Here is a 25,917-nt window from a genome sequence, read left to right as displayed (position 1 = left end):
ACTTTATCATATTCTTGAAATAACACTCTTGATCTACAGAAACTTACCAAAGAAAGCTCCAAGTAAATATAAGGGAAGCAGCCCTATTGCTCTCAGCAGCACTGGGACCTCCGTCTACATCAGGATTAAACCTGGTGCACACATTTTTACTGCTCCCAAAGTCCTGTTTTGATAGAACAGCTTTTGCATTCCCGAACCTTTAGGAAATGTCCCAGAGTGCAAATTCCAGGGGTAGGCAAAGAGGCACTACTTCAGAAGGTATCCTACATTACAAAAGAGTCAACAATACCACACCTCATCAAAAAGAAATCATGAAAGCAAAAATTTAGACCAAAACATGGGGCTGGTTGTTTTTTTTTTTAAAGCAGAAGATTCCTTTACATTTCCAGGTTAATACAAATGCAATGTAGTCTGGGATTTTAACAGTAGTTAAAGTTGGGCAAATCTTTCACTGGTAAAGTGTTTACCATGTCTCCTGACATTTTTTTAAGCTCAGGTATTAACTGCAGATTAATTGTATGCCACTGATTCCACTTCGAATTGTAGTCTCTGTAAAGGTGAGATTAGCCCACATGGTAGTTTCTCCCAAATTACAGTCCAAGTTCAAGGCTAAGTTGTTGTCCCTTAGTTTTGCAGTTGTTAACCTTTCAACCACATCTAAACACAGCAAAACGTAACCCCAAATGCAGGGAATCAGCTGGGGGATGAGGAGACCCATCCTTAGCTCTGTCCACAACCACAGCTGAACTGAAGTTATCTGAGATTTGTGGCTTTTACCAGCCTTGCTGTATGGTCATTCTGAACCAACCTTCTCCTGAAGCCAGCAAATGGTTTGGCAGGGGAAGCTGTGAGCAGCTGCAAGAAACAGCCTTGGCTTCTCTACAGTACTTATTTCTAACACACCCACTTGGTCATAATTTGAAAGTAATACAGAGCACAGACAGGCAGCCAGCCCAAATGTAGGGTGGTGAGAGATGTCCCTTTACTAGCTGGACTGTGTAGAAGAAGACATTAAACAGTGACCATAGGAGCCAGAACTCCAGATTTCATTAGTGGTGTCTATGCTGTACTTGACACAAATGGCTCTGGGGCCCTGTCACTTGCCAGCTCCCATCGATAGCCTGTGCTCTGCTTGATTTCAGCTAACTTTTTACTGCTTGTAAACCCTTTTTGCCCCACAGCAAAGACAGAGCCCTCTGGAAAAAGCATGAGGAAGATCAAACAGCTGGAGACTGCACAAATGATGGGCCACACCAGTGAAACCTGTTTTCAGGACACTGCAACCAGGGAATGTGGCTTGGAAATGAGGTTTTCCCTCAGTATTGTAAACTGCAACCTGACAAAATAACAGAGTATGTATAGGAGGCCAACATGCAATGAGAGAAATGGGTATAAACAGGCAGCAGAGAGGATCCACCACCACCACCACCACCAGTATATGGCTGTGCGTCAGCAGGAGGACATCCAAAGACACATAAACTATAGTGTAAATCAAGTCAATGTGGATGCAGGATGAAGCTAATCGCAGGGAGAGTGTGAGCATCTCCCAGTGTCAGGACAGCCTCCATAAAGTTTTGTACCTCTATTTGGAAAGAGAAACGTTTCTGGAAAGAGTTCAGCTGTAGCGCGAGCCTTGCAACAGCCACCCAGGCAGGTGCAGATCTCCATTGAATTTCTGAAGTTTCCACTAGGCTGGAGATGGATTAAGCTCAATACATACACAAACCTGCACAGGCTAACTGACATGGCAGGAGGTGGAATCAGGAGATATCAGCTGCTGCTAAGTCACTTAGGCAGACAATCCTCCTCTGAAGTTTTACATATGGCTTCATAGTGCTTACAGCTGTTTTCTCACCTTTCTTCTCAGGAACAACTGAGTAGCTCAAGATATATATAACAATATATAATATTGTTAACCTCGTGCAAAGTAAAATAAATCCTGCTTAATGTATGATTTTGCAGACCTGGGATGTTTTACCATTTCTGTAAATTCTGCAATTTTGCTGTCTGGTCACATTTTCCTCCCTATCAACCTGGGCAGTGAGATTTGTTGCCCTGGAAGAAAATCACTATTATGTTAGCAGTACACAGCAGCAACAGTTCTAACATCTGACACAGCAGTAGTAAGTTCCTGACCTGACATTTAGAAGAGACTCTTTCTGACTCCAGTGTGCTTTGGAGTAAGCCCTGAAGACCTTGCCCATGCTTCACACCAGTAGTGTTGCTTGTGATCAGCGCTTGACTCTTCATCTGCTGTGGCTCCTGGGGTCTTTTTATTCTTTCCGAACATTCAGCTTACAGTCAAATGTCAGCTCCTCAAAAATAAGTGGTTGGCTTGTGGTTAAGGAATGGGAAGAAGGCAGCTCGTTTAATTCCCAGCTCAACCACAGACATCCCAAGAGAGACTGGTCAGGGTCTGGTTTATTCCAGAAAGCTCCCCTGAATGGAGTTGCTACCTAGTGAAGTTTTTATGTACTTGGCATACTTGTAAATCAGGATTTTAACACTCGTGGTAACATCAACATCTGTGGGGTAGGGACAATTCTACTGCCTTCCCCTTGCCTTTTGGAAGCTGGAAGCTCATTAGCAGACACTCTTCTCTGAAGCACTGAGCACATGGAGTTCTGGTGGGTTTAACAGAGAAGCAAAAAGTAAAAGCCAAGGAGCAGATACCCTCCCTTATGAGAGGGTCAGCAGAAGTGGGTTCTCCCACAGTGCAGGAAGCTGATCACAACATACCAGAGGAAACAAAAATATTATAATTCTCTCGAACACTCTTGGAATATTACATAGGCTGACTCATGGGCACATTTAATGGGTTTCTGGCAGAGTGATTGTACCTCCTTATTTGAACCGCTCAAAACGAAGGCAGAATTTTAGTCACACAGAAATTACATCAAAAGGAAAAGCCAGATGTTTAGTGAATCCCACCACTAATGAGCTACAAGTGATGTTTTTTTTCCATTGTACAAGAAAATTATGAATTTTTAAACATATACAAAACAAATTGTTTGTGATTACATTAGACCTTCAAAAGAAAGTGGGAACATAAATTCAGAGATGAATAGCATAATATTGGATGCTTGCCTCGCTGCTTGACTTCAATAACTTATCTCAATAAATCCCCCAGCAGAAAGCATCTTATGTACTTCAAGCCTGGAGAAGATGAGACATGAATGCTGGAGGAATTACAAGACAGAGGGGCTTTCTTGCAACAGTGAACAAGCTGAAAATTACAAGGTAATGGAAACTCAGCGGGAGGCCCCCGTACCCTGCCATTAGCTAACTCCTACAATGATTGCTGCAGAAATCACTTAGGTTATGTAAGCACTGTACATTGTTTCTGCACTTTGCATCTCTCTCCACCTAAGCACACAGACAATTTAATTAGGCAAGAGGAGATACCTGAGCAACGGGGACTTTGGCTTGTGGATGAAACAGAGCTGCCTCCCTGACCGAACAGCAGCCCTTTGTCCCAACACGATCCTCTGCTTGTCTCTTCTTTCTTGCACTAGAACCCCAGCTGTACAGATCAGTTTATTTAAGCGTTTACCATTTTTGAGCCAATATAGCCCCAACCTCCCCAAACTATGCTACTACCGTGACTGTGAAGCTCAGGAAAATGAAGAATTAACAGCAGGAGAGTATTAGGCTTGAGTTGCTTAAAAGGCAATTAGTGCCTGTCCCTCATGCTCCTTACCATGGTCTCATCCCATAGAAACACTTGTTATGCCAGTCCTGGATAACAAGTCAGGTTCATATAAATGTCCCTGTGCTGTGGCTCTTATTTTACCAGCCAGGAGGTTAATGAGAGTAAGGCGGGTTTTCAGTATTAAAAGGGAAGAAGAAAGCAAGCCCAGCAGGTGCAATATGGCAGAGCAGAGCGGGAAGCGCACTCAGAAGGCAGCACAAGAAAGCAGGCAAGAAGGAAATGCTTCCTCAAAGCAGATCTGACACAGAAAGAGAGGAAATTCTCTGCTGAGTAGTGGGGAACATGAAGGAGATACAGGGGAGATCATGTTAAGCTTTCCCCAGCAACCAGGGAAGGAGAGAGCAGTAGTAATTCATAATGGAGCATCACTTCTTATTTAGAAAATGACGCTAGTGCTGTGAGTGGACTTTAAATGCTGGGATGAGGACGCACAGTGCCAGGATTTTGGACTAGGGGCCTTGATTGCAGGCTCTGCACACTCCAAAAGGGCCCTCCAGGGTACGAGGCAACCGGCAGAACATCGTTGTCCCCCAAATTTTATGCTCTAAGAACTGCTCTCTGCAATCGTCTTTTATATTATTGCATCACATTCACAGTGGTGAATCACTGGAACAGGTTTCCCAAAGAGCTGATAGATGCCCCATCCATGGAAACATCCAAGGTCACGTTGGACAGAGCTCTAGAGCAACCTGATCTTGTTGAAGATGTCCCTGCTCACTGCAGGGGTGTGGAACTGGATGGGCTTTAAGGTCCCTTCCAACCCAAACCACACTATGATTCTATGATCATGAAGCCATCAGCAAGCTATCCTCAACCCTGAGGGCTATGGGCTGTTTGGTCTTGGAAAAGCCAAGTGAATGAGATGCCCATGCCAGCCTGAATTTCCTGTTTCTTATCCCTCACTGTAAAGTTTAATCCCACAAGACCCTGAGCTAAGTGCTGCTGACCAGTTCTGGCCCTACCTCAATTGAGTTTTAGAGAGGGAGAAGACAGCTTCTCCTCCAGGGACCACAACAGCCACAGAGAGAGGTTTTACTCATCATAGCAGAAAAGAAACACAAGTCAAAGGAGATCAACCCTGCGGCCTGATTTTTGATCTTAGGTGCTTAAAAGACAGGCATCTAAATCCATACTTAGGTGCTTACATGTCTCAGTGAAGCATTTTGAGGCATGACAAGCAGAAAACTTGGCTCTGAGGAATTTCAAGCTAGGTATGACTTGACACTTCCGAAAGCTGTGATCTCAAATACCCATGTGCAAGTCAAGCCCAACATTGCCCGATGTCCATCACGGCATCCTCTGGAGAGAGGTCAGACTGGGACTGTTTTAAAGCATGCCTTAACGGAATCTCTTGCACTGCCTCTGTACTTCCTTGGCTCCCTCTCTGCACTCAAAGACAGGGCTTGGAGTTATTTCCTTAAAGGTAGCACCCTGCATGGAAACCCCTTTCACACTATCACCATGCGCTAAAACCATGAGCAATGATCTAAACGCTTGCATTTAAACTCAACCCTCCCCCCACATTTTCCAATCAATACCATGCCAGGATTTCTGAGCTACCTTGGTATTTTCCATTAACTATGACAGAAAATGCCAGATGTATTGCAAATGCCACAGACGCTACTAAACGACATTTATTCCTGTACCAGGCTTCAAATTCAGTGGGACAGATTGCGTTCTGAGCTGAAGGAGGGATGGATTTCACCCTTTGTGTCTCAGAGACATTTTCATGGTGGTAACTGTTACATCCCTGGTATGAAATACACAGTTATAAAACCTTGTCTCTCACACTGTTCTAAAATGATTGTTTCTCTAAAATCACTAGGGTACTGGATATCAACTGTTAAATATTCTTGTCTTTCTTCTGTATCCAGAGGACAAAAAGTTTAGAAACACTGGTATTCTCTGTGTGAAAGTGACTCTCAGATCCCAGAACGTGCCTTGGTTTGTATGGGTTTCATTTCAGGAGTTCGTTGAATGTTTAACTCAAATCAATAAAATGCATGGGTGCATTTACACACTCATCCAGCTTCTCCTGGACATGTTAGGAGATTGCCAGGCTTGCCTGATTCTAATTAAAAACAGACCAGTGGGCAATCAATTTAACTTGTACCAATTTGTAATTACTTTTGCACTACTGCACTACAAATAAAGGTGGCAAGAGAGGAGAGGGTTCTGTGGGATTTTTGTGGTGCTGTCCTGAAGAACGTCAGAGCAAGTCACTTGTGATAAGTTTTAGTGTGGGGACTACCTTGTTTTACAATCATCCCAATATTATTTTACAGAACAAGAAAACAGAAGATGTGGAAAAGTAAAAACTGTAACATTCTCTATGAATTACCACTTATCCTACTCCTTCCACTCTCTGACCAGGTTACTTACAGGATGAACATTCTCTGTTTTTCAATCTGACTGCTTGTTTACCTGTGCTAGGAGTTTCTACAGCAGATCTCTCGTTAGTGCTGCTCTTTGGCCATTCAAAGGTGTAGTTTCATCCTCTTCCGCCTTTCTTCTTTCTCCATCGCTATCCAGGCTGTAATGAGAACAAGAAACATGATTAAGTTCTTCAGTTTCATAACCACCCTTTCCTTCTGAATAGGTTTTTTATTAAAAGGATTCCTGAAGAATTGTCCTGCTGCTGATCAACCAGCATCTCAACTTGCATGGTCTGTTCCTGATTTAATTCAACAAACAGACTGTTTTCATAGAATGGTTTGGGTTGGAAGGAACCTAAGATCATTCAGTTCCAATCCCCTGTCATGGGTAAAGACATCTCCCACTGGATCAGGGGCTCCAAGCCCCATCCAACCTGGTCTTGAACACCTCCAGGGATGGGGCAGCCAAGACTTCCAAGGGCAACCTGGGCCAGGGCCTCCTCACTCTCACAGGAAAATATTTCTCCCCAGGACCTCATCTCAATCTTCCCTCTTTCAGCTGAAAACCATTCTCCTTCATTCTATCCCTGCTCTCTCTGATAAAAAGCCCCTCCCCAGCTTTCCTGCACACCCTTTTAAGTACTGGAACGCTGCTCTAAGATATTCCCAAAGCCTTCTCTTCTGTAGGATAAACAACTCTCCCTGTCTTGGCAGTTTGTACAGCCAAGGGATACTTGTGGCCTCAGCACAACGTCATGGCAAGACAATGTTTCCTGTGCAATGGGGACCAGCCAAAGTACTTCCTTTTCCCTACCACCATATGATGTTAAATTCCATAACCCATCTCCAGCAGCAGTAATCTATTGACAACTTCTTATTCAAGTTCTGTCAATTAAATGATAGCAATTGAATGACAACTTTATGGCACTTCATAATTAAAATGACTCTGCAGCCATTTTTTTACTTTATTGCTCACTTGTGTCATAATAATAATCACACAGTTGAAAAATATCCCCAGAAGAAGAGGGAGGAACCCCAAAAAACAATAGAGGGAGAAAGCAAAACTGGTGAAAGAAGAGAACAGAATCTGCTCTCTGTTGTTGGATTTAAATGGTTCATCTCTTATCTGAAACTGAGCACAATTCAATGCAACTGGTGAGGTGACCGCTAGATACTCAGACTGATGCTGGGATTTCACAGCAATTCACATTTCTGCTGCTCATTTTTAATGCCAAGACACTCATCTATTGCCAGACACAAAGTCACTGGTGTTTTTCCAGAGGAAAAAAAAACACAGTTCAAATCTGTGATTTAATAATTTGAAGTACTGCATTGCCTCTGCTCCCTTGGAGATATCTGATGCACAGGAAAACCAAATTACTTACTGTTGACACTAAATTGTTTTGCTGAGGGTTCTTATTTGTTCTGAATGATCTTCAAGCACTAAAGAGTGTTAAATACACACCACCAGTCAGGAAATGCTTGGAATGACAGTTATTTGTCATACATTTCTCGCCACTGCATATCTGCAGGATGGATGTGGGACCAGTCAAGAAACAGAATCACTGAATAATTTAGGTTGGAAGGGATCTTTGGAGGTGTTTAGGCCAACCTCCTGCTCCAAGCTGCCCCAACTAGATCCTACCTCCTCTGGTAGAAATTCCACAACCTTTCTGGTTCTCTGCTCATATCTGATCACTCTCGTAATAGAATTGTTTTCTTTGAAAGGTATACACCAGAGGGTTATATATCTGGAAACGTCTCCTTATTCCTTTTTCAATTCCTTTTGCAATTTCCTGCTCTGAACACTGTGTTGCCTTCTCTAATAGAGGTAAATCTAGAATCAAGCCTTTGGCAGCATCGGTATTTTGCACAATATTCTTTAATAACCACGTCCTGCGCTCATACCCAGAGATGTATTAACAGAGGTCTACCTCTGAAGTTACTAAAGTTAATGAGAGTTTTTGTGTTAGTAGTATCTAACATCTCTTGATGTCAGTGACAATTTGTGAATGCTCAACAACATCTTTAAATTATTAAATAAGGACTCAAATGAAATCACAACTAGCTGGGATTTTGCTGGGCTATTGTTCATGCTGCAGTAACTTCCACTGTCAACCAAATTCATGCTTCCACAAAAATAACGAGGTTAGGAAGGATCAGTGAATTTACTAGAACGCCTTAAGCACGTCAGCACAAAAGACATGACAGCAGAAGAACTACTACCACCAGCTGAAGCACTGAGCTCAGTGGTCTGAAATCAGCTCTGGCTGGTACTTCGCTTATCATTAAGTAGGAAGTCATTTGTTTCTCTCAATATTTGCAGCTGTAGACCTCAAATATAATTCTTTCTGAACAGGAAAGCACTCCACAGATGAATCAGTTCTGTTCGCCACAAAGGCAAACTGGTCTGCTTCATAATGGATTTTCCACAGACAATTGGTTCAAAATTTTCAAACCCCTCATGACAGTAGGATTAGATCTGAGTTTTTATAGTGCCCTACAGTTTGCAAGGTGAGCTCTGAGCTACGTTTCTCTTTCACAGAGTTCTGCTTAATTGGACGAAGGGGACAGAGTGCAAGGGCAAGCCAACAGAAGGTGTTTTATTTAAACGTGGCCCTGAAGTACCTGTAATGAGAAAGTGTCTCTCTCTCTCTCCCATGTATGAATGAGAGTAGCAATGTTTCAATTCCATTTGCCTCTCTGGGCTAGGTGGATAACACAGAAAACTGATGTATTTTATCCTGTAGCATTAGTTCAGGGAAATGTGTTTATTATGAGCTCCATTATAATACACTTAGCACAGTCCTTTCAAGTGATGACTAGACATTTACTTAGGTACTAATTCACCACAAAAAGCAGCTTTCACATGTCAGTGGAAACTGCATTGGATCTTTACTGGCTGCTACACTTAAAAGTAATGAGTAACAGAGCTGAGGGCAAGTGATTAAACATTTTTACATGCAGCTTATTGGCATGAGCAGCACTACATCTCCCAGTGCACTATTGTATCCAGTAAGTTTTCTTATTATGATAGGTGGAAAATACCAAACTTCCACAGCTGGCTAGTGAATATGTTTCTTTCTGAAAAGAGTTTAGTTTGGCACTCCAAAACCAGGAGTTCCCAACAGGCACTGGAAACTTTTCACTCACTTTGGGACGGTCAAGCAGCAGCAGTAACAAGCCCTCTGCCCATAGGGCCATCTAGCACAGCCATTCTTACTTTGTGAGGGGGTAACAAGACTGACATACCTCGATTTACAGAACATTCTATTTTTCACTGTCTCATTGATCACCCACCAATTCTGCTGTCTTCCAGCTGTGAGGAGGTAGCATCCCTGCAGGCCTAAGCACCTCCACTGCTGGCATTTCCTGACCAGAAAGGAATAACAGTTAGTAGAGAAGATGTTTTAGAATGTATTTTAGATCACTTAACAACGTCTGAGATTCTCGGGCTATGAAGAAGGGATTTGGTGATTGGGAAAGCTGACAGCCATATATAGTAAACACAGACTGCATTACTAAGGTCTTTATGTTCTGAGTAGCATGTATGATTTAAAATGACCAGTATTGAATGGAATTTTCTGCATTAAGAAAATTGCATTTTCTGCTTATAATGAAAACATATTTAAAACTGTATTTTAAACTGGCTGGGAAGCTTTGCTAGGACCCAAAGAGATGCAGCCAGATCTCTCAGGTAGACCTGCCCAGACCTACTCTACCAGGAACCCATAGAAGGGCTTCATCAACTCCAAACAAGGATTTTATTTAAGTAGGAACTAATAGCTTTTCTTCTTACAATAGTCACGACTGTGTGAATAAGATAAAGGTTCCCAATGTGCCCCTGCGGGATGGATCCTTTCCTCCAGGCTTACTTTCACTGCAGTGCTCAGCAGCTTGCTGACCTGCAGACAGCAGCATGCAGGAACTTTGGAGAGCCCGGAAATCATTCTGTGTGCCACTGCCAAGGCTCGGCGTTCTCCCCAGCCCCACACAGTCTCCAGCTCTCTGCTGCACTCTGAGCTTTCCCCATGCTCAGCTCTTCCCCTGTCCCAGCACACAGGTCTCTCAAACACCCCCAGCACACGCAGAGAGAGAGCAGTCTGTCATCCCTCCCAAGGGCTGGACTTGGCCCAGTAGCTCCCTTTTCGAAGGCAGATCATTATAGTCAAGGGTGTATAAACACCATGTACCATAATCACAAATTCCTCTTTTCCTATTACCCCTTTTTCTTCCTCTGTATAACTCAATCCTATTTTCCCCTTAGGAGTTTGACCCACAAATAGGGCTTGATGTTCAGAGAGGAAAAAACAGCAGGGACTTCCACAGGATCCATCTTGCTTTTCCATCTGCAAATGGAGTCAGAGCTTGGTTTGTGAATGCTATCCCGCAGTTAGCGCAGCATCTGTCTGCAGGCAAAGCTGTGATAAATTCACCAACAGTCCAACTTGACCTGTCAGCCCAAAGCCAAGAAGGATGTTGAGGCTCTGGAGCGAGTCCAGAGAAGAGCAACAAAGCTGGTGAGGGGGCTGGAGAACTGGCCTTATGAGGAACAGCTGAGAGAGCTGGGGGTGTTTAGCCTGGATGATGGGGACAGGACAAGAGGGAATGGCCTTCAAGCTCCGCCAGGGGAGATTTAGGCTGGACATTAGGAAAAAATTCTTCACAGAAAGGGTCATTGGGCACTGGAACAGGCTGCCTAGGGAGGGGGTTGAATCACCTTCCCTGGAGGTGTTTAAGGGACGGGTGGACGAGGTGCTGGGGGGCATGGTTTAGTGTTTGATAGGAATGGTTGGACTCGATGATCCAGTGGGTCTCTTCCAACCTGGTGATTCTATGATTCTATGATAATTCCACTGGCGCTGCCCGATACAAAGGCTGCCCTGTGCCGTGCCACAGGAGGGGTTTCCATTCCATAGGATAATGCCTGGGTTTCCCACACCCTATGGTACTCTGGGGTGACCGTCTGTGGCCTCACTACAGGTGGGACATGAAGGGTTTCCCTGTGCTTACCCCAAGGGAAGCTGAGGGAATGGGCAGGGGGGACGGTGCTTCCTCCTGTCCCCAAGGCGAGGCCACAGCACATGATCTTGCTTTTCCAGGCCCACGAGGAACCATTTCCCATTGCACCAGAATCAGTGCTGCTTGGACAGCTGCTCAGACAGTTTTACAAGTCCAGTCATGACCCTAAAGACAGTAATTCCCACCCGCTGAGTTCATGTTCCCTCTTCCTAAAGCACAAACCGCAGCAGCCAGTCAATCTGACAGCAGTATCTGAGACTGAAACAATCAGCTCAGGACAAAGGCAAAGATAATTGCTATTGTCTTGCCTATCGTCATAACAGTGCCGGGAAGAAACAGGCTCACGCTGCCTCTCCTCGCTACATAAAACTGGGCTGTTTGTTTTGATTCACAGCAACACTATTAAGTTATTTTGAATTAATAAACGAGCCAGTCAATAGAAAGGTTACTCCTTATGGCAGGCATGCAGCTGACAAGGTGTTTTTCACATTAGAATGGCAAGGTTTTTAATAGAGTATAAATGTCTTTAATCACCCAGGCTAAACAGCACTAAGCACAAGTTCAAGGTGACTCCGACGGCTCCAATTCAAAATCTGCATTTTCATCTTCCTTAGATTAATTCATATTTTAATTGCTCATATCACTGATTGAAGTGCTAGCGAAGGGAGCACTTTCTTTCCTTTGATATCCTGCTTTCACTACACACAGGCAAGGTTGGACGTTAGGCAAACCTACAAAATTGCTCTGCTCCAGGGGACGGCACGTGGCACGAGTGTGGAATGGCTGAAATCACACAGCACGAGTGGTACCAAGGCCTGGGGACAGGCTGCCTCATGTTTCCTGTGTTATTCCATACGTTTAATTCCTTACACCACTACGAAAACAAGACAGACTTCATCATTTTATGAAAATGTGAACCAGGAGGATACTTTGAGAATCCTGGTTTTGCAGCAAGCTTGAAAATTTCCCCTCTAGAGTCAGAGCCCTGCACATGGTCTGTAACACAACCTGCATTCCCTCCCCTTGCAATGGGCCATGGCTCTGGGTCTCCCATGCTTCACACAGAACTAAACCAGCAAACGAAATACCTCTTCATACACAAAGACCAGACAATAATCCACTTTTTTTTGCAAAGGGGACAAACAAGAATGGCTGCGATAGATGTAGATAACATCACAAGTAGGCTGGAGAAGGGACGATGGGACCCTTTGTTCTTGCCACAGCACACCAGTGAGGAGCTTTCAAAGAAGCTGAAAGCAGAAAAATTCAAAGCCAGCAAAAGGAAATATTTTTATACTGTGATTAGCCTACAGCACTCATTGCCATGGGATGTTTCTGAAGGAAGAGCAAAAAAAGATTTGAAAAGGCATTGGAAATACAGATGCCTATCATGGCTGTCTAAAGTTGATGGCTGTCAAAATGGGGGAAGAGAACTATTGTTTCTTTCAGTGTAGGCTCCTCGGAGGCATTTGTTCCTCATCCATCTGTCAGGGGCTTCAGCACTCACTGTCTCAGGTATCTGCTTCTGATGCACGTGATGAGAGAAGACCCTGAGCTACAGCTGCTGGTGGTGCACCCAGCCTAGATGGTTTCTAGTGCTGATGTGCACCTATGTCAGTACCAGCCCATGTTGTTTAGCGCAAGTACCAGCTGTACCACCAACATATTAGAAAAACACAAAACAGAAAAAAAACAAGCAACCAGCATTGTATTGTTCACTCAGAAAACCTAAGTAAAACCTTTTTCCCCCTTTTTTCTGGTTGCTCAGGCAGTGTAGCATCTCTGAGGGGCTTCCATTGAGGACGTGAATACACCCCTTGACACAAATCCTGATAAACTTCTGAAAAATGCATTCATGGTTCAAAACCCAATGTTCTCACGTTAAAAGAGGAGGCTTTGCACAAAGCACTGTGTGCAGTAGCTACTTCTGCACATTTCAAAGCCCCAGTGAAGTTGTGCATACAAGCAAGAGCACTCTCTCAGGCTCTGGTCATGGAGACTGCAATGGAGCCACAGTCTGTCCCTGCACTGGAGGTGATTCTTTTGGAAAGAAGAGAATAGCTGCTGATTCACCTGAGAATCACCTGCGCCAACAGCTCCCATCCTCCTTTCATCTGGGAGGAAGGTCTTTCACACCAGCCTGTCACCTTCCTCCTTGCCAGACCAGTTTGCCCAACTTCAGATTTGCATTTCCTTCTGTAATTTGATTAGTGACAGCTGCTATTATCTGAGGAAATCTAAATTGCCTCTTCCTGTGCTAATGAATCACTGTACTATGTGTGTGGGGATTAGAGAACAAGATGGATTTATTAATGCACTTCTAATTAAAGGGACAGTTTCACTGTTCCAGTGGCTTCTGGTGAAGGGGTTGTAGCAGGTTTTGGAGGTGGAGAGAAGAGATATGCGTTGTCACTTCTAATTACAAGCCACACTTGTACCTATATATCTTCTCAGACTGCAAGTAGTGAGTGGAGATACTAATTTATGTGCATGGAGCAGGGCAGCCGTATCAATGGGGATGTCAATTTAAATTCTTGTCTGCCGGAACCCATTCAGGTCCAGCAGGGTGCTGCTGAGGCTGCACCACCTGTTCTAGCAGCTGCAATGACTTTAAACCACCAATTGCCTGGAGGTAGGAGGATTTACCAGGGAAAGGGTCATCCTAAATTGACTTCTCTCCTACACTCCTTCTTAAGCATCCTTTTATTATCTATTACATAATAAATCACAGCTACCTGTCTGATTAGACTGTGGGTCTGACTGAGGCTAACCGCTCATCTCAGACTTTTAAGTTACAGTTGCTCAGGCCTCTAACATGAGAGGCTTTAATGATTTTGTTTTCAAAGTAACTGGGTGGCTTATAAAAAAAAAAAAAAATCGCCAGACAGTTTGTAAAACGCTAGTGAAGGGTTTTGTAAACTAAGCCTAATTACAGCAACAACAGACCTGTTTGCGAGCAGACGTGATCTGAATACTGATGCCCCAAAGAGTTACTCTCATTTGGTCTCCTTGGTAGAATGCAAATTAAAAAAACCATGCTGGTGTTTATTCTTATCTCATACCTAGTGCCAGGAACTCAGAGAGATGGCTCCCATTCTCCCCTTACGAGGGAGCAACACATCTCACCCTGTTCAGCAGAGAAATGGAGCTGGTCTGGAATGACACTGCACTGCCTTCACCACCACAGCCCAAGCCAGTGTCCCGAAACCACTTTGACAGACTTTCTTTTTCCCTGTGCTGTATAAGTGTACTCATTTCTTACTCCTCAAACCAGGATATATTTTAGGAGAGGAGAATACCTAATCTAGTGTAGTTATTCTTACACAATGAATTTTATGTGAAAAATCCTCTCCATAGGACAAGACAATAAGGAACAGTAAGAGAAAGAATCGAGGAATATCTTCCTACTTGGACCTTTTGTTCTAATTCTTTTGGCCCTACTTTATCTAAATATCAATGCAGTGTCAGTAGGATTAAGATAGAACATGTGGTGAATAAAGCACATTCAGAAGATGAGGTGCTCACCTTTCTAAGATGTCCACTACAGTCTTAACTGTTCAGAAGAGCAATATTCACGCTTAAGGCAATGCTGTTTGCGTGGTGAGCCTTAGCTGGCTGACCAGTGTGAATTTAAATACTAGTACTAGAACTCTAACCCACACAAGTCACCAGAAGTCTCTTCATGGACTTCATCCGTGGCTTTGGATCAGACCCTGATCTCCAGCAGATGTAAATCCCTGCATCTCCACTGCAGTCAACAGAACCGTGCCAGGTTAGGTCAGGTGATGCTCATGCCCTTTCTCTCCACAGTAATTCAACATGCATAATTACCGCAAAAGCATTCTGCTGACAACAGTCTTCTCGTCTCAAATGAACTATTTTCATTGTGTTCCTGGGTTCTACATCTTCTCTAATAACACCGTACTGTAGGTGGATTATCCATCACCATAAAATCATTCATTCTTTCAGATACAGTTAATTTTAATGAGGCTGGCATGGACTAACAAGCCATTGATTCCCATTTACAGATACAGTAAACAATTCTTGATGTCTTTCAATCTCTACACTTGAGCGTGCTAAATAGATTTAGCCAATGCTGCATGCTGAACAACCACCCACCTTATTACTGGGGTATATCCAAACAGTTCCTACAAGGTTATCACTGTGCTTTACTGCAGAGGAAGAGAAACTAAGAGCATATCGGCATGAACAGACCCGCAGGATAACTTGATTTCCTGTAGTCATTTCAAATAAATGAACAAGGTTCAGTTTTCAGTTATCACTTTGTAACACTGACTCATAGCTCCAGGAAAAGCCTAAAGAAGCAGAAACACTTTTCATTGTAGATTCTCCCTTTCACTGAAGGTTAAAAGATTAGGGTAACCTGGCTGCTGTTATAATGGAGGAAGAGACAGTCCTCAGTTTGACCCCAGCTAATTCTGCTGTTGGGGAGCTCACTGCTGTGCTCAGTAGTAGCTCACATCGATGGCAACAGAACTAGATGGAGAATTCCAACACCAAAACTGCTATACAAAACATAAAAAGAACGAAAATCTTCAAACACTTCTGAGCTACCTGGCCCTAAACCACTGTACTGCGTGCTCCTTTCATTTAGATGCCTGAATTTAGCCAGTGTGAGTCAACCTATGGTAAGTCTCTACCTAGATTTGGTATATAAACTACGCATTTTTCAGCATGTGAAAAGCACAGGCCCCAGGATTAGAAGCTAACCTAGGATTCAAAGCATGCGTGTCCAGTCAGTCCTGTATTACAAGGCCAGAAGGGTCTTCAAGACAACATATAATGTATCCCTTCATTTATTTGCCTATATTCCAGTGTTCTGTTCCAGAGACGCTTGCTTGGCCAAGCTGTGGGGCCTCCCAATGCTGTCTTTTCCAGTCCTCACCATATATTTCATGAGAAGCTTTTCACAGCAGGCAATCTGAATCTCTTTGTCTGCAGTAAAAAGCCTAAATGTTCTTGTCCTATCTAACATAGATAACAAGGACAAATTATTCTCTTCCTCTTTCCAAGAGTTTTAAAGATGTCTCCTCTCCCCTCAGCCCTGCTCCATTTAAATTACATGCTCTTCCACAGGTTCCTTATGTTTCAGCTCTCCACCGGTAATGACGGGACAACAGCATCCTGCCTCTCTTCCTTAGAGGGACAAACACATTTACAAGATAATGAGTTTCAAATCCTACTGTAGGCAGTGTGAGTTTTTTGCAAGGTATTTTGAAATGATGGATAACATTGTTAACTGTAAAATTAGCTCAAGCATTGGAAAAACAGAGCATTTCCCTCACAACAAATTTAAGCGGTCTTCCATATTAACTTAAAGTCATTACTGAAAGCCACCCTGCCCCGTAGTAACTACTACAGCGTCCAACCACCTTCAGATAAAGCTGGATTATGAAACTGGATAATAGGAAAGGTAAGGCACTCACACACGTTGTCCAGAGAAAAGTCAGGGGTGCCCCATCCCTGGAGGTGTTCAAGGCCAGGTTAGATGAGGCTTTGAGCAACCTGATCCAGTGGGAGGTGTCCCTGCCCATAGCAGGGAGGCTGGAACTGGATGAGCTTTCCCTTCCCACCCAAACCATTCTATGATTCTATATGCTACATTCTACTGGTTCTTGGCTTGCTACATTGAGAGAATTGAGCAACAAGCACGTCTGGATCCAGCAGGCATCGACTGGCCTCAAGCTGTGCCAGGACAGATTCAGATTAGACATGAGGAAAAATTTCTTCACTGAAAGGGTTCTTCTCAGGCACTGGCAGTGGAGCCACCATCTCTGGAGGTGTTTAAAAGACAGGTAGGTGAAGTGCTCAGGGATATGGTTTAGTAGTAGACAGCTATGGTTGGACTTAATGATCTCAATGGTCTTTTCCAACCAAGTGATTCTGTGACTGGATGCAGAGTAACCACCAACATGAAAGGGGCCTGAGTGGATTCCCACTGCATGGACAGCACAGCACACGTGCTGGATTTGGCCCAAGTGACAGAGGGACTACAGCTCCTGCCTTCTATCAACATGTGCACAATTCTGACGTGCAATACAAACATCAATTTTTCCTTTGCCTAATTAAAAGATGTTAATTTAATTGTGGTTTACAGTGTTTGCCTAGGAAGCACAATTACTTCTGCTTTCACGGCATAAAATCAAGATCTCAAAGGAGCTTCAGAGACAGGGTCTTAGGTTTAGGGTCACTAAACAAATAAACTGCCTTCAACTTCCTGGGATTCACAGATCATGAAAATCTATTGCTTGTTATATTCTTAGACAACAAATTCTCATAGAACCTAGGGAACAGGCAAACAAGCAGTACTTTCTGAGGTCTGTCACGTCCTCCTCCTTCCCCAGACTACAGAGGCATCTCTGTGGCAGCCACGTTCCTAACTTGACTGCTCCGGTTCTGAGTCGGATAAATCTGGTTGTAATTGTAGCCAAGTCTTGAAACAACCTGGAGGATGTGTCTCTTCTCCCCAAAGGAACAGGAATTCCTACAAGGACTATTTCTTACATACAGCTTGAGAATATGTTTAGGAAAGGTGAGCAGCTGTCACATGTGATACATGGGTTTGCAAAACAAAGCTTAAATAGCCACTTGGGAAGCACTTGAAAGGACACAAGCCCAGAGGATGAATCTCTAGCCATTGTTGCTTCTTCCTTACTCATTTATGCTGCAAGGCATGCAGAGAAAAGGAGAAAACAAGGATCTTTCTACATTCAATAAGGAGTAGAGCCAGGAAGCGAATATGGAGTGAGTACTCAATAGACCTCTCACAAGAGCTATGGATACACCTAACCTCCATCACATCTACAGTGTGGCTGTGCCCAGGGCACTTTGGAGGTGCCCTAAGAATCATAGAATAGAATCATAGAATCACCAGATTGGAAGAGACCCACCGGATCATCAAGTCCAACCATTCCCATCAAACACTAAACCATGTCCCTCGGCACCTCGTCTACCCATGCGTTAAACACCTCCAGGGAAGGTGACTCAACCCCCTCCCTGGGCAGCCTGTTCCAGTGCCCAGTGACCCTTTCCATGAAAATTTTTTTCCTAATGTCCAGCCTAAACCTCCCCTGGCGGAGCTTGAGGCCATTCCCTCTTGTTCTGTCCCTTGTCACTTGGGAGAAGAGCCCAGCTCCCTGCTCTCCACAACCTCCTTTCAGGTAGTTGAACAACCCGTGAGTCCCAGTCGGGTGCCCCTAGCTTACTCCCTGGGATGTGCACAGGAGGGACCTGCCAGGGCAGTATCCTGCAGTGTCAAATAAGCTCCTTAATCAGTATAAAATTCTATTCTATTCTAAAACAAAGGGAAACAGGATAAGAAATAGACTACTTCACATTCAGGACTCCAATAAACCAACGTTGTAGGATATATCACTGTCAGAGGGCACGGAGAGAGAAAAAGAAGCTAAACCTTGGTATTATTACATGCAAAATGTAAAAACATTTAAAGTGACACCTTCATGAAGAAAGCTTTTAAATTATTCACAGTCAATGCAATACAATCCACAGCTAATTACAGTCTATACATGCAAATGAAAGTAATGATAATCATAATTACTTTGCACTTATATACTGTAGCAATTTTCGTCTGAAGACCTCGAAGTCTTTATAAACATTAATTAATCCTCCCATCACCCTGGTGTGCTAGGTAACTGTTACCATAATTCTCATTTTAGAAACAGGTAAACTGGAGTTCAAAGAGGTTAAGAGATTGGCTCATTTCTCCCATTTTGGTGCCACAGGCGGGATGGATGGTGACGTCTCTGTAGTGGGTAATGATTACCCACTGTTTCCTGGTGTTGGGGCCAAGGGAACAGAGTGCTCTTTATTGAGACGGGGCAGGTGAAAAGCAGATTCTCGAGCTTAGGAACAAGAGTTTGACAAAAACACTTCACTTACCCTACAGGGACAGCACTATATTTATAGCACATCACATTGCTGTAGTTTTACCACTGAGACCCATACACTGGCCCTAAAAGCGCTGACGCTGATTTTAATGTTTGATTTTGCATTCTGTAGAGTTGTTTGATTTTGTCCTTTTGTTTCATTTCTTCAAAAAAATTCCATCATAAAACTCTGACCAGGAGACAGGTTGGCAGAGAAAACACCAAATACTAGAATTACTGCTGTCACTAGCTTTGGGTTTATCTCATAAAAACTTTTATTTGGACTTAAAAAGTGCAAAGTGAGAGGCTACAGCGCATTGCTCGAAAACAGGGCTGCATTTACAAAAGTTTTTGGTGCCTGGGCTCAGATGAAGCTCACCAAGTCAGTCCCATGCCTTCTGGTTTCTGTACATTGGCTCCAGGCTTTCAAGGTAGCTTCACCACCAGGGAATTCTAAGCACAGAAGTTATGGCATCTGGGAAGCAGGCACCTATGGGCTTCACAAGTAAGGTATCTATCTCCTACTGACATCCCATTAAACTCAGGCTCTGGAGGAAGAAATATTTATGCTGCACTTCTGCAGCATGGGCTGTAGGGCAGCAGTAAGGCAACCTGACAGGTGCTACCACAATAAAAGTAATTGGTCTAATAGAACACAACAGCCCCCACACACACATACTCCCCAGGACAGGTTGCTGGTTCCTTCTTGAGCTAATGATCTGAGTGGCAGGATGCAAAGGATGGGCTTGAGAAATCCCCTTGGCAGAATATCTGACAGTCCAAAAGACAACAGGAAAGTAACCTCAAACTCCTCTCCCTCGTAATTGTTTTCTGGATTTGCACCCTGCGACTCAGAAAATGCACTCAGATTTTGTCCTTACCCACATTTCTAAAGGCCGTTGTGTGTTAATCATTGTCTGGTACCATAAAATGCAACAGCCATCAATATCAAGCCTGCCAACTTAACAGACTCTTGTAATGGGTACATTTATATAGACCTACACAATAAGACTAATTGCATGGGCTTGCTGTAAAAGCCAGAGGTCGTTTGATTACTAGCTGTTTTGTACCATGAAAGTGCACATTAATTATTTAAAAGATGGACTTATAATTATTGTAGGCTCTAAGTAATTACCTATAATTTTGGCAAGTGTTAGAAAAACTGATAGTCTAGCAAATTCAGGTTTTAGTCATTAGTAAGCTCATAATTACATTTAAATTGCAAAATGAGAATTATGCAATTTATCTCCCCAATAATGCATAAACATTACAGTGATTGTAGGTTTTAATGGACTATATTATTACTATAAAAAGCAGAGCAGTGATGGGCAGTGAGGGGCAATTTAAGTTCATTGCTGTTATTTTACATTATAATTGCTTATCAGTGACTGAACTGTGAGGGTTCTTCTCCTTGATTAACAAGGGATAAGTCCATTCCACCCAAAGTGTACTGGGAAAAAACAAAAGTTACCCAAGAGTCACTAAAAAGAAGTGATTCATCTTAAATCAACACAGGAGTAATTGCTGTAGCTAAACTATCTCAAAATCACATATTTACTCTTTCTCTACCCCTTAAGCACAATTCTCAAGTCACTTTGTTTTGGGTAGGACTGCTTTCCCTTTCCTAATTTTCAGGATCTCTCCCATACACCCCTCACCATGCCTGAGGCTACTCCGTGCTAAAACACCATCTTATAAAGAACAAGAAGGATGAGAGAATGCCACCGAGCGATACATATACAAGAGGATTTTTCAGCTGCTGCTGTTACAAAGCAGTCTGTGCCCATCTTGTATCCCAGCGCACCAATGGCAAAGTCCATTTCAACGTGATAAAAATAGGTCAGTGACTAGATACAGATTACCAGAAAAGAGGGTCTGTTTGGAAGAGTAAATTGTTCAGCATCATCCCACAAATGTACTAATAATAAATGCATCAAATCTGACCAAGTGAGTATAAATGCGTATGCTCAGATGCTTACAGATCGTCATCTGCCCTGGGTACAGGTGGTCACAAAGAGTTAATCCTAGAGATCTAAAATGTCCTCTCAACAGAGGCAACAGAGAGTTAAGAAGGAGAAAAGCAGTGAGAGCTATCTGCAACCTGGACACATCAAACTGGAGCATGGGACAGCAGCTTCGAAAGCGTACAGTGACATCTTAACAGCACCCCTTCTGAACTCAAAGGACATTTTACCATATAAAGTCACAAGAGCAGCAAGTTTGTTGCTACTTAATAATGCCATTGCTCCTTTGGTTTCAGGTGATGGGGGAGTGATTTCTCTGTGTGGACTGAACACTTCATCTGTCAGACAAAGGTGTCAGTCACACAAGATCTAGCAGCAATACTGGAGAAAAGATTAGGGTAGAAAGTAGGATATTTTATCCAGCTGAAAATGACTGCGATTAATCCACGTCAGAAACTACGTGAGGCAGACAGGTTTATATCCAAACCACAGCATTTTCAGCCAACAGCACTTCTCTCCACAGCCAAACAGTGATATTGGAGTTCCCTACTCGCAGAAAAGAAAAGGTAACACCAACCACTGTGAACCACTCGTGCAATTTTCTTCTGGATTTTCACCTTCCCCATTACATGGATTTTTCTGTAACGGACCACGCAGACTGGTAGAGGCAAAGCCTGTGCCATTCACCTTTAAAACAGGATCTGCCGTGCAATTAATTGCTTCATGATTTCAGTACGACTTTCTTCTACAATGGTCCCTCTTGTCTATAGAGAGCTTAGCCCCTTACAATGCAGAAGCAATGAAATGCTGGAACTGTCCTGCCAGGGCTGCCTGAAGAGAGACACTTCCACCCTGTGTGCACCTTAGAAGCTGCAGTCCTGTCAGTTTAACTGGCTCAGTTTGACACCAGGAAAACCTAAAAGCTGGTTTGCATTATTATTTTACAAGCCCTTACACAGTGCTTGTTTTAAATTATGTGCTGTGTGATTGAGTGGTGTTTGCCAAAAGGATGAAAGCCAGCGCTTGATGTGTTGTACCGTGTGACTGTTGGCTTCTCTTGGAGATGAGGTATTATTCTCAGTGGAGTTTCCCAAAAGGCAGCACCAGCTTTGTCTTTTGGGGCACTAGATCTGCTCACAAATCCCAAAAATAAAATCCAAGGAAAATGAACATGCCCTTAGCCCAGCTCTGCACATCGTTTAACAGGGCAGCTCTTGCAGAGGATGGATGGCAGGCAGGCAGCTGCCCTGTGCAGCAGCGGATGCAGGCAGGGACCCACCGCAGAGGTGGCAGAGCCCACATCTCAGTGATTGAGGCGGTAACGCTGGCTGCACTGCAAGAGCCATTCCAAAAGCATGCTGGGAATTTGCCCCTACACCGCGAAGACCAGCAAGGGTTTTGTTACTTGCTTCTGGGAGCGCAGGGTCAAGCTTTTATTAGCTGTACATTTGAAGGCCACAGTCAGATCATCTCTGGTGTCAATATGCAGGCTGACTCCTACTCCCCTTTCTGTGACCTCTGGCCCAAAGGGGCTCCTGCCTGGATAGCTTTGTTGAATCAGGCAGATAAGGCTGGTGTATATTTCTCTAACAGTGAGAACCAAAGTGTCTGCCCTAGAGGGCAGGTAGGAAAAAAAAAGAATTACTTTTTGTCAAATGATGGACTCTAACTTCCTTGTGAGCAATACAGGCTCATCCCTTGGAACTCAAAAGCTGATGAAATTCCTGCCCTGTATAACTTCCAGGTTGCTACAGGGTGAAGCAGTTGGAAATAACAGCACCCAGGGGACTTCCATGCTGCTCAAAACATAATCCAGACCTTTCTCTTCACCAGTGCCCAGTGTCAGGTGCTTCAGTGAAGATACACCAAGCCTTACAGGAGCTAAACAAGGGATAATGTTACTCCACAACATCTACTCAGGGCTTCAGCCTAATACCCATTTAGCAGAGTTTCACCTACACACTTGAGCACGAGAATTTACACCACTTCCAATCCCTTGTATTAAGTAGCTTAATTCTGCCTTGAAACACTCAGTGCCTCTTTGCACCTCCCTAAATTCTGGCCCTTCGTAGGAACTGCAATTTATGTTACAGACAGACACATCAAGGCTTTGGAAAAACTTCCATTCTCTAGCAAGCACTCTTTGCCCTCTGGTTCAAAGGTGTGTCTGGTCACGGGTCAGTGAGTAACCAGAAAGCATCTTAAGAGAAACAACCAGTTTTCAACCAGTGCACATTTCCTCTTGGATGATGACAGCAATGACTATGTGGGAACACGGGATCACTAGGCTGGCAGAGACTGGATGGGTCACCAAGTCCTGTGCTCTCATAGCAGGGGCCACTACATCATATCATCGCCATTCATGCTTCAAGCTCCATCTATAAACAGACAGTATTTTTGCTTCTGTTATTTTGACGTGAATGCTGCTCTGTTCCAGAATCTTGTTGCTTTAATGGTTAAGTAGTGTCTAATTTCCAGCCTAAATTAATGCATGGTTAATGTATATGGTTTGCTCTTAGGCAGTGTCTCCCTCCCTCTCTGCTCTTTACTACGATATTTTTAGGCAGCAATCAGATCATCTCTTGGTCTGTGATTTGGTAGACTAAACAAGTCAAACTCTTCAGTTTCCTTCTTGTACAGTAGGTTCCATTTGCTTGGATTGTTTGGTTCGAGTTCATCTTTCTTGAATACAACTCACTGGAGTAGCACCACTTCAGACAGAGAGCTTGCATGGATACTTCCTTTCCCTTTGAAGACAACCTTCATCTGGCAAATCCCACCATCACATTGCCATTTCCATACCTGGGGCACATGGGTGCTTCCTATGATCAACTAGCACAAAAGGAAATTTGCCTCATTTGTTTCTAACTGATGTCTGTTGATCTACTATGAAAAAACCTTGCTATCAGTCCAAGCAAGCACATGACCTCTCACTTCATACTTCTAAATTGCAGCAGTTAATTTTGCAAGCCATTTAAGACTGTCCCGGTGTGATAGAGCCACTTCAAAAAAGATAAATTCTGGAAAAAAAAAACCGTTTTGTCAAAACTGCTATGAGCCTGCTTGCTCAAATCCTTCCTATGGGTTTGGCTCACACTGCTGCAAGCTCCCCGCCCTTTGCTAACCTTTTCACCACTAGTCTTGAAGGAACATAAAAGCTGCTCTCCAAGACTGGCTGCAGGAAATAGAGAGATGGGGAGCCCTGGCTTGGACCATCTTAAGCGAGGTCCTCACCAAGCAGCCCTCAAGCCTCCAGGGAGCACATAAAATACAGTAACAGAACTACTGAGCCCATTTTGCATGTGACTTATGAAGGGAAAGGTCAAACCTTCGTCCTGCCAGAACTGTAGAGCATAACTGTCCACCAGACAGGTCTAGAAGGTATTGCTGCTCCTGAAGTCACCAGCCCTACTTTGCTGGGCAATGAGCTTAGCTAGTCCAACCTCCCCAGGGTTCCTCCACAGTCTGTGCCACCTAATTACCCCCTGGAGATGTTCATTGCACAGACAGCCTAGAGCAAGAGCACTCACGAGGTGGTACCAAAGTTTGATAAGCCTAATGCTAGTCATCGTAGCAGAATTCTAGAAACACTGGTACACAAATATTTTGAGCTTACCTCTGTTTGTGCTGATGTCTAAGGAAATATTTTGTAAGTGGCATTTGTATACTGTGAATTAGCACAAGGGCCCTGTCTTTGGTTTTTACAGGCACAGCAGCAGTGACCACTCACAGCATCCTGGATATCAGGATGATACTAGGGTTTTTAGGGAAAGAATCCCTGTCTAAGCAGGAGAGCAATGCCTGCTGGAGCACACAAGATGCTTACCTGTGCAAATGCCACCAGAGACATGGTTACCAGAGAGGCTGGGCTACCAGGGGACTGGAGGGAACAGCTCTAAAATCCACACAACCAGATTTTACAGATCCCTCTCCAGTCTGTTTAGGTCTGAGAAAAGGCAGCTGAGCCTCATTAGTGAATCAGCCAAGCAGGACAGGTAGCCTCAGGTTACACTAACAAGCCAATTAAGAGGACTTATAAGGGAAGCTTGGCTGGGTAACAAGGGAGGAGAAAGCCTGGCAGCACTGGCTGGGGAGGTAGAGCTGTGCAGTTGAAGATGGGCTACTGCATAACTACCACAGCTTTTTGCATTGTTCCATCAGAGGAAAGGTGGCCCTAAAAGATTAAACATAGCAGATTTGGGGCTGTGATATTGTTAATTTGCCTCAGAGCCTGAAGTAAATCAAATAGCAGTAAGTAATTATATTCTTGCCTTACCTGATAGGATGTCTCAGGTTATTTTGAAGGTCCTGCTTGACCTTACACCACTTCACCCAGTGTCTCAGGATCCTGCCAGCACCCTCGAGGCCTTCTGAGGTAGCTGGGTGGGCAGGCTGCTCAGTGTTTTGCAGGGCAGTTTGCTGTGGTGGCAGACGTGGCCCGATCTATCAGGCAGGGAACAGATGTTAATTACAAGGTTGTTGCTGTGTTGCACAATTAGCTGAGGCAGATTCTCACTTGTGTGCTGCAACAGACATTTCCTCTTCAGCTTTGCACATCTGATGCACAGGCCTGGCCAGCCTTGTGGTTTGCAAACTATTGCCAGGAGTTGGATCTGGGGTGGTGGTGAAGTCAGAATTCACCCCAGTCAGGTGGCAAGATCAGAATGAATATAATACTTTAAAGTGCCTGTTACTTTCCTGTAGGCACTCTTCAGTCATCTCAAATTCTAGGATGTTTGCTGTGCATTGCATGAAAAGGTGAGGTTTTAGCTATTTTAATTGCATCAGAGATACACAGCTTGCAGGAAGACCTGTGGTGTCCTGACAGCCGAGGCTCATGGAGAACAATTCCATCACGCAGTAGTTCAGTCACCACAGACCAAATCCAAACACACCCAAGATAATTCCAAACCAAATCTGGCCAAATTCTCCTCTGA

At 43.8% G+C, this 25,917-nt stretch overlaps 1 long non-coding RNA gene across 1 annotated transcript in view; it reads right to left on the bottom strand.

Moving 5' to 3' along the window:
• The window catches only part of LOC138729680 (uncharacterized), a 176,778-nt gene that overhangs the window by 120,316 nt on the left and 30,545 nt on the right, over positions 1-25,917 (bottom strand). The window contains exon 2 of the long non-coding RNA XR_011338928.1: positions 6,137-6,245. This is a non-coding gene — a long non-coding RNA (uncharacterized lncRNA). The remainder of the gene's footprint in view (positions 1-6,136; positions 6,246-25,917) is intronic.

The sequence above is a fragment of the Phaenicophaeus curvirostris genome, chromosome 21 (assembly GCF_032191515.1).
Source record: "Phaenicophaeus curvirostris isolate KB17595 chromosome 21, BPBGC_Pcur_1.0, whole genome shotgun sequence".
NCBI classification, from domain to species: domain Eukaryota; kingdom Metazoa; phylum Chordata; class Aves; order Cuculiformes; family Cuculidae; genus Phaenicophaeus; species Phaenicophaeus curvirostris.
This window is presented reverse-complemented; position numbering and strand designations above follow the sequence as displayed.